We start from the raw sequence: 14,693 nt of genomic DNA on the forward strand, positions 1-14,693 counted from the left end.
GCTCAGGAGAGATAACACATATCAACTGCTGTGGGGTTTTTAGCTTATCCAAGATATGTGTGTTGCTTAAATTCTGGACCTTTGGGAAGGCGGCCCTTATGCTACGTGTGCTGATGACCCTAGATACTCTGGAGCCACTGAAAGCATCCATATGAAGGATACAAATGCTAAACCTGCAGAGCCCGAGGAAGGGTTGTTGCTAACACATTGATCTTGGAAGCATAAGGACCCAAGTTAGAGTCCCAGAACACTCATCAACAAAAATGGTGTGGTGGACTATTCTAATAATCTCTGCCCCGAGGAGTCAGAGACAGGAGGATTCTCAGGGCACACTGGCCAGGCAGTTTAGCCCACCTGGCAAGCTCTAGGCCAGTGAGAGACCCTGCCTAGAAAGAAAACCACAAACCAACCAACCAACCAACCAACCAAACAAACAAACTAAAGCTAGCGGATGGCACTTGAGGAGCAATGCTTGATTCTTTCCTCTGGTCTCAACATGTGTACTTACACACACACACACACACACACACACACACACACACACATGCACATACACACACCCCTGCACACACATGCACATATACACACCCGTGTACACAAACATGCACATACACACACCTGCATACACATGTACATACACACACATCTGCACACACATGCACATATACACACCCCTCCCTGCATACACATGCACATACACACACATCTGCATACACATGTACATACACACACATCTGCATACACATGTACACATGTACATACATACACATCTGCACACACATGCACATACACACACCCCTCCCTGCATACACATGCACATACACACACATCTGCATACACATGTACATACACACACATCTGCATACACATGTACATACACACACATCTGCATACACATGTACATAACACACACATGCGCACGCGCGTGCACACATACACACACACACACACATCTGCACACACAGAGAAGTTTAACCATCATGAGAGTACATGTCTATTATGGGCAAGGGCAGATTCCATCCTCACCCCACCCACAAGTTAAACCATCATAATCATTGTTATGGTTTACATATAAAATACCACCTTAAGTTCATATGCCAAGTGCAATGTTCAGAGCTGGGAAGTGTCTGGATCATGAGCGTCCTGATTTCTTCAGTGTATCAATCCCTTAATGGGCTCACGGATTGATGGGTTTATTGGGAGGAATGAGAAGATGGGGTCTAGGGGAGGCAGACCACGGGAGATGTATCTCTGAAGGGCACACTGCGTCTTTGACTCTTCCATCCCTTCCTGGTGGCTATAAGGTGAGCAGTTTGGCCACTGTGCCATTCTGCCACACCTCTACCTTTCCATGGGGCTAAGAGGCAGAGAGCAGACAAGCATGGATTGCAGCCCCCAATGCTCTGAGCCATAGTTCTCCTTTCCTTATACAAGCAACCCTCAGTGAGATGTCCCTGATGCGCCATCGGAGCTCTCTGTGCCTCAGGTCCCTCGGCTGCAAAGAGGGAGGAGTTACGGCTCTTTTGTGAGGACCCTGTGAGATCATGTACAAGGCTGTGTGTACGAAGCCATATAAGTGTTGCCATATGAATAAGAAATTTCAGAGCCAGGCAACAGCTCTGTCCCAGAAGAGTCTGAAGGCAAGGTCCCAGTGAAGTCAACCCAGCCATAAGGGAGACAAGCAATGGTGAGGCAGTGGCTGAACTTATACCTCTTGCTCCTGGTTGGGAGGGTCTGTCAGCTGTCTGAGGCTGGGGGAGGAACACGTTGGCTGATGCGGTTATGAGAATTGTCCAAAACCAAACTCATGGCCTTATCTCATTCTGAGGAGCCCCCAGTGTTCCCCGCTCACCCTCTCACCTAGAACAAAATATCCAACTCTACCATGACATGCATTTTTTTCTCTCATTCCTCAAATACCCTTCCCTGCTTAGCAAATCCCCTCAGCTCTACGCAAAAAATCCATATGACCTTAGCTTCTTCCTTTGGCATTACCAATCCTACAGTCACTGCCCAGCCTTTCCATCCTCTCCCTTGTCCTTAGGAATGTTCTAGCTGTGGACAACATGAGCAAACTCCCGATCCCATGACATCTCCAGGGAAAGCTCCTTCCAATCCCCTTCAATCTGAACTTGTTTCATATATGTTGATCCATGTAATCCATGTGGGATTTTTATGAAATATAGAAGAATGTATTTCAACTTGCAGGGGAAGGAAGTGAGGGAGTCAAGACACAGAAGGCTGAGCTGGCTTCTCAAGTTGTTTCTCTCCCCTCCAGGTTTGCCTTTCCAGGTAGCCGAGGACTTTGGCTGATCCTTTACGGATCCAAGGAGCTCTCTTTCTGCTGAACGGCATCTGCTTTGGCTTGCATGAAGTCCTAGCTCTATCTCCATAGCAGTTTACATGAGAATGGCTCCCATAGGCTTGTATGTTTGAACACTTGGTCCCTGGTTGATGGAACTGTTTGGGTAGGGTTAGAACATGTGGCTTTGTTAGAGGAGATGCGTTAACGGGAATGGACTTTGAAGTTTCAAAAGCCCAAGCCATTCCCAGTCAGCTTGTTTTTGGACCCAGCTACTGCTCCAGCGCCATGCCTGCCTGCCTGCCTGCCTGCCTGCCTGCCTGCCTGCTACCATGCTCCTCTCCACGATGGCCACGGATTCACCCTCTGACACTGTAAACCTCAATAAATGATTTTTCTATATGTTGCTTTAGTCATGGTGTTTTGTCACAGCAATTGAAAAGTAATTAAGACAGCAGTTCTTTTATTCGATTATAAAGCTCCTTTCCTTTGTTTCTCCCCTATCAAGCCTCACTGACTTGGGTTGACTCATGTCCTGTGTGTTAAAGACGGTGGAGGTATTTTCCTCCAGAGTTAACATTGCTTCGGTGGGTGAAATAGACCCATTCCTTCCCACCACTCTATTCTTGTTGGAAGAAACTCATGAAAACATGTATTCTTATGAAAACTCATTCCAAGATGTTTTTAGACTTTTTATTTTGCTATCATTCAAAGCAAGAAATAACATAATTTGGACTGGTAAGTAGATGTAATATGCTGCCTTGGGTTCCTATAACAAAACACCAGGGGCTGAGTACTGTATAAAGAAAGGAGTTTATTTAGCTCACAGTTCTGCAGGTCAGAGAGCATGACACCGGTGTGTGGTGGGTTCTGCCCAGGGCCTCCTGGTAGATGGCATTATATTGGTCAAAGTAGGCACTGAAGAGACACACAGGTTCCAGGGACAAGCTAGTTTTGTTTAGAACAACCCAGTCAGAGGCAGGCGGATTTCTGAGTTCGAGGCCAGCCTGGTCTACAAAGTGAGTTCCAGGACAGCCAGGGCTATACAGAGAAACCCTGTCTCGAAAAACCAAAAAAAAAAAAAAAAAAAAAAAAAAAAAAAGAACAACCCAGTCTGAGGCACTCCCGAGCAATAGCACTAATCCACTCACGAGGATGGAGACTCCATGGCCTAATTACCTCCCATGAGGCCCAACCAAAGCTCTTTGACATCCCAACACTTCAACACCAGGGACAAAGTTTCCAGAACATGGACCTCTGGGCAATGTATATGTGTGTGTTGGGGGGTGGCAAGTCAGCACTGGATAAACACACTGTCACAGATGCCTACAGGATTTATCCCTCAGAGGTAAACAGTTCCAGGAACCAACAAGGGCAGGTCTCAGAAACATTAAGCTAAGAGAAGGAATTTAGACTTAACAAGGCTCTCTGCCTTATCAGCTGTGACCACAGTCTGCCTCTGGTGAGGGATGTGGATAGCCGGGGAGGCTGTGTGTATATTCAGGGAGTAAATGGGAAATCACTACCCTCTGCTCAATTTTTCAATGAATCTAAAGCTTCCCTACAAACAAAAGCCTTACAAAGGCGCTGTATCAGTCACTTACTCATTGGTGGGACCATACCCCCAACAAAAGCAACGTCAGAAAGGAAGAATATCTTGGCTCACAGTTCTAGGGGGCGCAGTCCACTGGGTCAGGGAAGGTGTGGAGGCAGGAGCTAGCGATGGCAGGTCACATTGCATCCACGGTCAGCCACAGAGTGGGATGATGCTTCTGTTCAGCTTTCCTTTCTCTTTTCTTTCAGTTCTAGACGCCAACGCATGAAATGATGCTCTCAGTGGATGGGGTGGCCCTTCCCTCCTCCAGGGACCTAATGTAGATAACCAGTCAGAGACAGCCTCAGAGATTTGTTCTCGTGTTCTTATGGCTGACAATGAAGGCTAAGCATCACCTGATACACAGCTCTGTCTCTATAACATTCTCCACGGGGACAGCTGGATGGCATGGCAGTGATTGCCACGGGCTTTGCATAGGGGGAGGATTGTCATGGAGACTTTCCAAGGAGGACAGAGCTACTGTGGTGGCTGCTTAGCAGCCTGGACATGGTTGTCAACACTGGCAGAGGTGTGCACTAAAGTGGTGTGTGCAGATTACTTTTGAATTCCTGTCAGGGATCCAGTGACATCATTCTTTGGCTCATACCTTTTCAGTCTAACCGAGCACCATAGCTCTGGCCCCAGTTGCGCCGATTTTTCTTTTTCCAATGCTATCCTGCTGACTCATTCTTTCTTAGCCTCATTATTATGCTTCCAAATATCAGCCTCCCTTGATACATATGGTTTTTCTCATTAAAATGACCTTCTCAGAAGTGCAACCAGATGATGCTAGTTTGAAATCTTTTGGGTCATTAAGGAATTGTAGGATTAAGGGGATTAAGTTGCCCTGGCACCCTCTGCTTCTTTCTCTGCTATGTGTTTCTACCATTATATGCTGCCTTACTGTAGGATCAAAGCAAACAACTGATTATGTGCTGAAATTTTTAAAATTGTGAGCCAAATCCTTCTTTTCTCTTTACAAGTTAATTATCTCAGGCATTGTAACATCATGCCAGAAAACTTTCCAATACAGTTAGTGTATCTGTAACAGTACCGTCTACCCAGCTCATTCATGTTCTCATTATTTTTTAAAAAAATTTTAAAATTATGTGTGTGTTTGTGTGTGAGTGTGTGTGTATGCGTGTGCACACACACATACAATTGTATTTATGTGTGGAAGTCAGAGGACAATTTGTGAGAGTCAGTTCTTTCCTTCTACTATATGGGTCCCATTTAGTGTTAAAATAACAAAACACTCGAGGTTGGATATTTTATAAAATAAAGAGGTTCAGTTTACTCCTGATTTTGGTGCATGTTAGTCAACAGCAAAATGCCAGTGCCTGATCCAGGGACCACAGGCTTCCTTACAAAATGGCAAGAATCAGGAGGGAGGACAGCTATGTGCAAAGGGGAGAGGTCCCATGAGTAATATGTGCAAAGGTCCCGTGATAAGATAGGAAGCCAAAGAGATTTGGAGACTGGACTTGCTCCTTCATACAAATTCCTTCCTGTGTGAGTTAACATTAACTGGAGTCCCCTGGGAACTACACTCTCAAGGGTGGAGGGTTCTATGTCCCCGTCATGGACCTGCCTCGGTGACCTAACTTCCATCTCCTAGGCTCCACCTCCTAAGCATCCCAGGACCTCCCAACAGTACCACAGGACCAGGACCAAGTCTGCAACACAGGGTCATGTGGGGACATTCAAGATTAAAGTTATAACCACTTCCCTCCAAGCTAACTACCCCCTTACCAGCTGGCTAGTTTAACCTTTTTTTATGGTTGTTGGTAATTTTTCCAACTACTCTTTTAACAACAGGTCCATTCTTTTCTTTATGTTTTTCCTCCTTGTTGGGAGATTGCTAGATTTTTTTAAAAATCTATTTCTTCCTTTATTGTTTTGTAATAAAAGACTTTATTTCCATTCTTTTGATAGTTGACCTTTGGCCACTTAGAGTGCACACCTTTTATGGACCATAACTCGAGTCATTATTTAACCTATTTGAATAACTTAAGGACATTAGAATATTCTGACTCCAGCTGTCCCTTCTGACTCACATACTGTTGTTATCCTACAGTGCAGCTGGGCTTTCAGAAATCGACTCATGACCTCACCTCCGTTCCCTGGGGATTCAGCCCCTTGGTGCAGACCCAAGATCCCCTAGTTCTTTCCCACCGTTTCTTTCAACTTTTCTTCCCAGCCCATCTCTGTTCCTTTGTGTCAATGGATCTCCCGCAGAAACCCTTTGTACTGCGGAGACCTCAATGACCACACTAGGCTGGGACTCAGATCAGTGCCTTGAGCATGGAAGTGTCTTCTTGTACTAGATGAGACAGTGAGCAGAGAAACCTTAGAGCCCTCAGTCCTAAATGGGCTCTGTGCAGAAGAGGAGACAGAAAAACTGCCAAGGTCAGAAGTGATTGGTGACTCCAAGGAAGCAATTGTCCTCCAGACACAACAGGATGGATGCACATATGAATTCAGAGAGACTTTTTTTATATATATATTTTCTTCATTTACATTTCAAATGCTATCCCGAAAGTCCCCTATACCCTCCTCCCTGCCCTACTCCCCAACCCACCCACTCCTGCTTCCTGGTCCTGGCATTCCCCTGTATTGGGGCATATAATCTTTGCAAGACCAAGGGCCTATCCTCTCATTGATGGCCTACTAAGCCAAACTCTGCTACATATTCAATTAGAGACACAAGCTCTGGGGGCAGGTACTGGTTAGTTCATATTATTTTTCCTCCTATAGGGTTGCAGACCCCTTAAGTTCCTTGGGTACTTTCTCTACCTTCATTGGGGGCCCTGTGCTCCATCCAATAGATGACTGTGAGCATCCACTTCTGTATTTGCCAGGCACTGGCATATCCTCACAAGAGACAGCTATATCAGGGTCCTGTCAGCAAAATCTTGCTGGCATATGCAATAGTGTCTGTGTTTGGTGGTTGTTTATGGGATGGATTCCTGGGCGGGTCAGTCTCTGGATGGTCCTTTCTTCCATCTCAGCTCCGAACTTTATCTCTATAACTCCTTCCTTGGGTATTTTGTTCCCCATTCTAAGAAGGAACGAAGTATCCACACTTTGGTCTCCCTTCTTCTTGAGTTTCATGTGTTTTGCAAATTGTATCTTGGGTATTCTAAGTTTCTGGGCTATTATCCACTTATCAGTGAGTGCATATCATGTGTGTTCTTTTGTGATTGGGTTACCTCACTCGGGATCATATCCTCCAGATCCATCCATTTGCCTAAGAATTTCATAAATTCATTGCTTTTAATAGCTGAGTAGTACTCCATTGTGTACCATATTTTCTGTATCCATTCTTCTGTTGAGGGACATCTGGGTTCTTTCCAGCTTCTGGCTATTATAAATAAGGCTGCTATAAACATAGTGGAGCATGTGTCCTTTTTACAAGTTGGAACATTTTCTGGGTATATGTCCAGGGGAGGTATTGCTGGGTCTTCTGGTAGTACTATGTCCAATTTTCTGAGGAACAGCCAAACTGATTTCCAGAGTGGTTGTACCAGCTTGCAATCCCACCAGCAATCAAGGAGTGTTTCTCTTTCTCCACATCCTCACCAGTATCTGCTGTCACCTGAATTTTTGATCTTAGCCATTCTGACTGGTGTGAGGTGGAATCTCAGGGTTGTTTTGATTTGCATTTCCCTGATGATTAAGGATGTTGAACATTTTTTCAGGTGCTTCTCAGCCATTCATTATTCCTCAGTTGAGAACTCTTTGTTTAGCTCTGTACTCCATTTTTTAATAGATTATTTGATTTTCTGGAGTCCAACTTCTTGAGTTATATATATATATATATATATATATATATATATATATATATATATTGAATATTAGTCCCCTATTGGATTTAAGATTCGTAAAGATCCTTTCCCAATCTGTTGGTGGCCTTTTTGCCTTATTGACAGTGTCTTTTGTCTTACAGAAGCTTTGCAATTTTGTGAGGTCCCATTTGCCCATTCTCGATCTTGCAGAACAAGCCATTGTTGTTCTGTTCAGGAATTTTCCCCCTGTGCCCATATCTTCAAGGCTTTTCACCACTTTCTCCTCAGAGAGACTATTGCAGACATACAAGACATGCACAGATTCAGGCTAGATGGAGTCCCAGGAAGTAAACAGAGGTCCCACGCCTAACAAAGAAACTATTTGCAATTGATATTCATTGGCAAAGAGGAAATCAGTTTTCTACATCTGTCTCTGGGTATATAAACCTCAATACGGGGCAGGCCTCATGCCCAGGAACAGTTGACCAACACAAAATGTTATATTACAGTTTGATTATGTGATCAAACTAACCTGAAGAAAAATAGTCTTCTTTCTTTATTGATCTTCATTGACCAATCTATATACCCTACACGCTCCATGTAAATGTCTTTGCAGAACTATATGTTGCTTTTAAGTTTTGTATACTACAGGATGAAAGAAGAGAAAGACAGCCCTAAAAAGATTCACATCCCTGGATGCTGAGATCTGGGGTTTTCCATCCCAGCTTCGTGATTGTCTCTTCCTCCCTCAACTTCATTGAAGTTGCTTCTTTCAAAGACTTGCTTCCAAAACTTTTCCTGAACAGCGAGCTTGTCTATCCAGCCTTTCAGACTGTCATGGTCAAGATGTCAGCTCAACCATGAACTTTCTCAGCACAGAGTGCCTGGAAGGCAAACAATGCCAGCTAACTCTCCTTTGACAAAGCCAATCCTCCTATTTCCCTTTGGGCCTCCAGAAGGGAATTCTTCACCCCAGTTCAGCTGAAAACAGACAAAAGGTCATCATGCCAGTCCCTTCTGTTGGGGTGGATGGTTCTGGTTATTTTATAAATTATAGATATGCTGTCATTTAAAGGATACTTTACAAATGTAGCTTTGGACAGGGAGGGAACTAGAGAGCTTAAACTCAGGATTTCTACCTTTCCTTTCCTCTTCTCTATCCTTCCTTCCTAGGTAAAAGGGAAGGGGGTGGGAAAGAAAGGGAGGATATAGTAATATTATAGAATTATAGAAATCGACAAATAGGGATAGCTTAACAAATTTACTCTTATGCAAAACATTACATAGCTATGTCTTACATTGGTAGAAATCTTTATAATTGATAGGAAGTTTAAGTTATAATCTCTTACATTGGTAAGAATTTATTTGATACAAATGTAAAGTTTTCATTGGTATGAATTTCTTATTGATATAAAATTGAGATTAATATTGTTACTCTCATATAGACATTGTGCCTATATAATACATTTAAGAATACAAAGCTTAGACCCAGTCCTTCTATAATTGATATTATAAACTGTTTTTAGATGATTAAACAATACGGATTAAGGGCCAGATAGCAAACACATGGTCCTGAGTTAATTAAAGGGTGTTTCTGAGATATTTCCATTAGAAATAGCTGAGAATAGTCAAGGCTTAACAGTTCAGAAGTGCTTTTGGTAGATAGATAGTCTTCAAAGGTGTCAGAAGTCCACAGGATATGACGTTTATGGGCAATTTCTTTATTAAAGATCATTTGGCTAGAGACCTGTCTGCTCCTGACATCACCTCTTTCTTGGATTCAAAGAAGAAATTGAGCATCAGTGGAGTTGCTCCAGTCATGGCAAGACAGCCACTAGGCAAGAATTGCCTCATTTCATCTAGAGACCAAATACTGTCCAGAAAAAAGAGCACACTATATGGAATAGTCAACTAATAATCTCTGCCACAATCAGCCTTCAAAATTCTACATTTCAAAGGTCTGCCAAGTGATCCTGGGAGAGAAGTCAGAAGACCGATGCTCCAATGTTTTGAAGTATAAGGGACTGTCCAGGTGATCAGCGGTCTCTGTAAATTGTCTAAGTTTTAGAAGCTATATTTTGTGCATCTCATATTTTCAGGTAATATTAGTCATTCTTAGATTTCTGAGGGGGTTAAAGACCAGTGGTGTCATAGCCAACCCAAGCTGTTTAACATTGAGATAGAGGTGAGATAGATTTGAGAGGATGGTTTTCAGATGACATACAATCCAAGTCAGGACATGAGTCAGGTGTAGAATTATAGTCTTTTAAGTTAGGACAGATGACAGAGGTTCTATTTAATTGGCAAAAATGATAGACTGGGTGTTAGGTCTACCTTGTTCTTCATAAATTACAAAAAGGGAATAGTTGTGCTCAATTTATATCTGAGATAAGAGAGTCTTTTAATTGGACAGAGAGGGGAAGTGTTGTGAATCGTCCTGGTCTTGTATTTTGATGCTAATTCTGCTTTCCTGGGAGGGGTTGCGGATGAGGAGTGAATCATGTACACAGGTGACTTCTTGTGAACCCTCTTCCCACCTTAACTTGTAAAATAAAGGCTAGAGCTGGTGACTGGGCAGTAGAAGGGAAGGTGGAGCTGAAAGGTTTGGGGAAGAAGGAGGAGGAGGGAAGAGAGAGTGGAAGGAGAATGGAGGATAAGCACGTGGCCTGGAGAAGCCACAAGTTATAAGGAGTCTCATAGATGGGAAATATAGTACTGTAGTGATATATCTGCCCAATCTAGGTGTGCAGCTTATATTCATATTTATTGAGTTGTGTTTTCTTTGACTGGGCTTATTTGGGGTTGGAGATTTACCACAACAGAACTCTACTGCTTTCTGGGGGTACATTTTATTTTGTTTTGACATTTCTGTTTGGTGTTTTTGTTTGTTTATTTTGATTTTGTTTGTGTGTGTTTATGTGGGGAGAGAGAGAGAGAGAGAGAGAGAGAGAGAGAGAGAGAGAGAGAGAACACATAAAGTGGGTAAAGAGGTGGGGGGACCTGGAAGAAGGTTGAGGAAAAGAAAACATAATGAAGTATATTGTATGAAACACTTTTCATAATAACTGTGGTGATATGGATGAAAATGGCCCCCATAAGTTTATAGGGAGTGGTACTATTTGAAAGGATCAGGAGTGGTACTATTTGAAAGGATCAGGAGGAAGTGTGTCACTGGGGGTAGGTTTTGTGGTTTCAGATGATCAAGCCAGGCCCAGGGCGACTCTTTCTGCTGCCTGCTGATTCATATATAGTACTCTCAGCTCCTTTTGCATCACCATGTCTACCTGTATGCTATCATACTTCCCGCCATGATGATAATGGTTGAAACCTCTGAACTGTAAGCCAACCCTAGTTAATGTTTTTTAACCCTAGTTAACCCTAGTTAAATGTTTTTTTCTTTATAAGAGCTGCCATGGTTATGGTGTTTCTTCATAGCAATAGAAACCCTAAGACAATAATTCATGGAAAATATACTTCTATGTGACAGACACTACTGTGAATGTACTGATTCATTTAACACTCACACATCCCTACAAGACATTATTTATTTACCTACTAGTCTTAGCTTCATGCTGTGGACAGAGACAAGGAAAACATTAAGTCACACAAAGGTTAAGAACCTGACCCAAGGTAAGACTGGTAATACGAGCATTCTGTCTTCAGAGCTCACACCATCAGTTGCCACACTCTTGGGCCACCAATACAGTCATTTATGACTTTGAAAGTACTGGGGATTGAACCTGGGGCTCATGCATGCTAAGCAAGAGCTCTGTAAGGTAACTTTATCTCCGGCTCGCCTTTCTTCAACTTTTTGTTTTCAGTCAGGGTCTCACTATACTTCATTGGCTGGTCTCGGCAAACTTACTCTGTAGCCCAGGCTAGCTTTGAACCTTCAGTGTCCTAAGCAGCTAGGATTACAGGCATGGCTTTTCTGAAGTGTGATTGTGCACACAACAAGGCTGTCTTAGCCATTTGTCAAGTGTGTCACACAGTGATGTTAGGCACATTTGTGCTGTGCTGTCACCTCACAGTCATCCACCTGCAGAACTGATTTGTCTTATAAAAGTAAAACTCTGAGCCAGTCGACTTGGTACACACCTTTAATCCCAGAACTTGGGAGGCAGAGGCAGGAGGATCATTGAGTTTGAGGACAGCCTGGTTTACAGAGTGAGTTCCAGCACAGCCAGGTCTACACAGGGAAACCCTCTCTTGGAAAACCAAAACCACCATCCAAAACCATCACCAACACTAACACCATCACCACCACCACCTCTACCATCACCACCATCACTCCCCTCTAACTCCACCCTTCTACTCCCACCACCACCTCCACCACCATTACCACCACTTTCACCATCATTGCCAACAACAAACTAAAACTCTGTGTTAAGCAAATAACTCTTCATTGCTCACCCCTTCCAGCTCCTGCAAGCCCATTAGTTTGATTATATATCTCATACAAGTAGAATGAAATAAGATGCATCTGATAGCAAGCTTGTTTCACTTAACATAGTGTCCTAGGTTCATCTGTGTTGTCTTTATCCCATGGCTGATATCAGACAGGGATATCAGGGATGGGAGGACAATGGGACAGGCTTGTGTGGGAATCACACTTAACCTGTCTCCCCCAGACTCAGCCTCTTTGCAGTAGTGGCAGTTGTGTGTCCCCTGCTGTGGATGATAAGCCTTGCAACCAAAGCTGAGCAATCCTAGTGTGGAACATCCTAGCCTTGGGAGCTTAGGGGCGGGGCAGATCTAGGATGGGCATCTTCCTCTGTGTGATATAGGGTTGTATTATGTAATACTGTCCTCTGGGCATAGCACCACCACTGCTGTCTTAGAATGAGAAGAGCTGTGATTGCTTCCTCACAGGCTTGGGCCCAGATATCCTGTCATGAAGAAGGGGGAGGAATGAGTAATTTGAGACAGTACAGTAGATGCATGGACCCCTTCCTGAGGATATATGAGCTGTTAGTGGGCTGTTGAAGGGGGGGCATTTTCTTTAGTGGTATACCTGCTCATAAGTTCCCTCTACTGCCGTTGCTTAGCCCTCACCCATGGTAGACTAGGGTAGAACTCATTCCTTTTGTCTACTGTTGATGAAAAATCTAGAAACAATAAATGTTTGCTCAAGTATTTCCAGGAAAAGTTAATGTTTAATAAAAGTAAAGGTGGTGTGTCTTTTGGTGGGTTTTCCACCTGAGAGTGGGAATATCCCGCCCCTTCAAACAGCTGATGGACTAGATACTATATAGCGATCTCCCTAAGTGGGACTTTGGCGATGGGATTCTAAATACATTGTGGCAACAGTCCTGTGGCTTTGCTGTGAATGATCAGACATGCAAGGGGGGATGAGCTATCTGTCCAGAAGAATTTGCCTGAATGAGAGGAATTGAGAGAAAAAGAGATAAGGATGCTATCATCCTCATTAGCCTCTTACTTGGCAGAGAAAGAGGAGGAAAGGGGTGATGAGGTGGAGGTGTTGCCTTGCTGTGTCTTACAGATGGCAGGGTGCAAGAAAAAGATAGTCCGCTTTAGGTTTATGCTAAACAGCCCTTCCTGGAATCCCCAGACTTGAAATTCATGGGAAGCCTCAGACAGTCAGTCGGGGTGTAGGTGGGGGAGAGAAATAGAAGTGATGGAAGCTACCTTGTAGGCCCAAACTTCAGCGCAGTGGAGAAGAATGCTCTCTGTTCAATACTCAGATGAGGACCTTCATAGTGGCTGAGGATGGGAAGCTATGACATTCAGAGATGATGCTGTATCTGAGCTGTTTGGGGTGAATGATATCAGTCTGAGCCCTGTGGAGGCAGAGAAACTGAGTAATATAATACCCATCCTCTTCTAGGCAGAGGCTGAGTTACCTGAGATTAGTCCGTGATGGACTGGTTCTTATGAGCCATTAGGGACATGGGGTTAGTGTTAGTGGGGATCCCTGTGAATACCACGGTCTAGAAGGCACCAAAGGGAAGGCAGGCATCACTAAGAGACTTGGGACAGAGGGCATGGTGGTGTTGGACTCTCACTCACTGAGCCAGAGAGAAGTGAAGTGTTCAGATAGAAATTAAATCAGCAGAGATCTTTAGCCACATTGCTGAACTCCACAGTCGAATTCCATCTCTACGATTTAGAAGAGGCGTTGACAGATCTGAACAGTTCAGATGAGTGTAAGTTGAGTTTATAAGGCAGTCACCAAGAGAAAAAGGGAAGGCAGACAATGAAGCTGCCTGAGTTACTTGAAAGAAAATGTGACAAGATTTGTGTTAAGCCCTGGGAAGGGATGGGGATGACAGAAATCTAAATGCTATCTAGGTGAGTCTCTGGGTGTGGGGGTGGTGGTGGTGGGACATTAAACATTGAGCAAAACTTCACCAAAGATGCGTGTAGGGGGTATCAAATGGTTCTGGAGAGATGGCTTATCAGGTAAGAGCACTGGCTGCTCTTCCAGAGAACCTGTATTCAGACCCAGCACTTACATGGCTGCTCACAACCTCTTTAGCAGTTCCAGGGCACCCATGCCATCTTCTGGCATCTTTGGGTATGAGTATGTATGTGGTAAGGACATACATGCAGACAAAACATCCATAAATAATTGATTAAATTGATTGATTAAATTAATTAATTAAAATAAAATTTCAAGCCGGGTGTGGTGGTGCACCATGGATCCCAGCACTCGGGAGGTAGAGGCAGATGGATTTCTGAGTTCGAGGCCAGCCTGGTCTACAAAGTGAGTTCCAGGACAGCCAGGGATACACAGAGAAACCCTGTCTTGAAAAACCCTAAAATCAAATAAGATAAAAATAAAATAAAATTTCAAAGGAAGAATCCAGCAGCAGAACACTACGTGTAACCGTATTAGGTTTGTCCTAGGGACGTATACTTACTCCCCTAGTAACGCCGTGTTTGTTTCTCCCTTGCAAGAAGGTATACCAGGATGAAGGTTTGTTCAGTCTGTTCAGGAGCCAGGTGTGGTTGATGGAGAAGTAACGGTTATGGTATAAATTGAGAA

Source organism: Mus caroli, unplaced genomic scaffold, assembly GCF_978045245.1.
Source record: "Mus caroli unplaced genomic scaffold, Mus_caroli_1 scaffold_11, whole genome shotgun sequence".
Lineage (NCBI taxonomy): Eukaryota > Metazoa > Chordata > Mammalia > Rodentia > Muridae > Mus > Mus caroli.